Genomic DNA, 1329 nt, shown 5'->3' on the forward strand with positions numbered 1-1329 from the left:
ATTAGTTATTAGTTATTAGTTATTAGTTATTAGTTATTAGTTATTAGCTATTAGTTATTAGTTATTAGTTATTAGTTATTAGTTATTAGTTATTAAAACGTTTTTATAAATTTTTATTTTGTATTACCAAACTATGAAAAAGCACCTGCGAAGTGCGAAATGAAAGCGTATTTGAACGAAAAAGCCGCCAAACACATATCTATGTAAGTCTCGGTAGTCTCGGACTAGTTCAAAATTCGTCCGATGTGATCTAGTTCGTTCTGCGTCCCTTTTCGTTTCGAACCAGTTCTAAATTTGTCAGTTTAGATATAGATTTATAAAAATAAAATTGTTTATTAAAAGTACCACATCTCGCTGCTTTTGAACTGGTGGCCACCTAGTTACTAGCAGACTGGTTCGTTTTTGGCAACAAAGATCTAGTACGGAACTAGAAATTTGAGTCACTAGTCCGCGGTTTCCCTGCAGGGTATGCTCGCATGTGCGAGTGCATGTGTGTGTGCTCAAATTTCTTGTTTATTCAATCACTTGATCACATTCAACTTTTCCATACTCTCCTCAAGTGTCTTGCTGTGCCGCGCATGTTTTTGGCTAACAAGCACCAATTCCAGACTTTGCCAAAGTTTTCGCTTCCCACTCAAATCTAAAAGTTAAATTCACACAGCTGTATTGAATTCATGTTCAGAAACTTATTTATTTAAGTTTAATGTTAGTGGATTGAAGCAGAGTAAAACAGTGTCAATGACAGCAGCCGAATATTGGAGAATCGCTCCCATGGCACTTGCTAAGCGCAAAATGTGCGCTCGTCGATGCTCAGCAGGAGGCACGCGCTGGCACTGCTTTTGCTTAAAACAAAATGGCGTTTCGTTGAGCTGCTGGAGTGCAAAGCAGTTTCCTTCTTCGCCGCGTTTAACAATTTTTGTTTTATATCTTTATTTCGATTTTTAGTGCTTGATAAATCGCAAGGAAATCTGCAAGCGACAATCTTACCGAGTGAATAAAAATCGGGTTATTTGCGTACGTTAGCACTTGTGATGAAATCTTTTTTATTGCTCGGAGCATATGCATACACACACACACTCATGGTTATAATAACAGGTACAAAATTCTAAGTGATATTGTTTGGAATTTTTGTTTATGCATTAATTTTTAATAATTTTCATTTTAAAAATAGTTCGATCCACAACAGAAATATAAATAAAGGCTTCGAAGTTTGCACAAAGTTCACAGATATTAATCAAACTTCAAATAACTGTCATACAAATTACAAACTTATGAACAAAAACTATTTTTATATGGAAGAAATGCACAACATCGCCGACAAAAAAAAAT

The sequence above is a fragment of the Rhagoletis pomonella genome, unplaced genomic scaffold (assembly GCF_013731165.1).
Source record: "Rhagoletis pomonella isolate Grant_MI unplaced genomic scaffold, Rhpom_1.0 Rhpom_scaffold_00001, whole genome shotgun sequence".
Lineage (NCBI taxonomy): Eukaryota > Metazoa > Arthropoda > Insecta > Diptera > Tephritidae > Rhagoletis > Rhagoletis pomonella.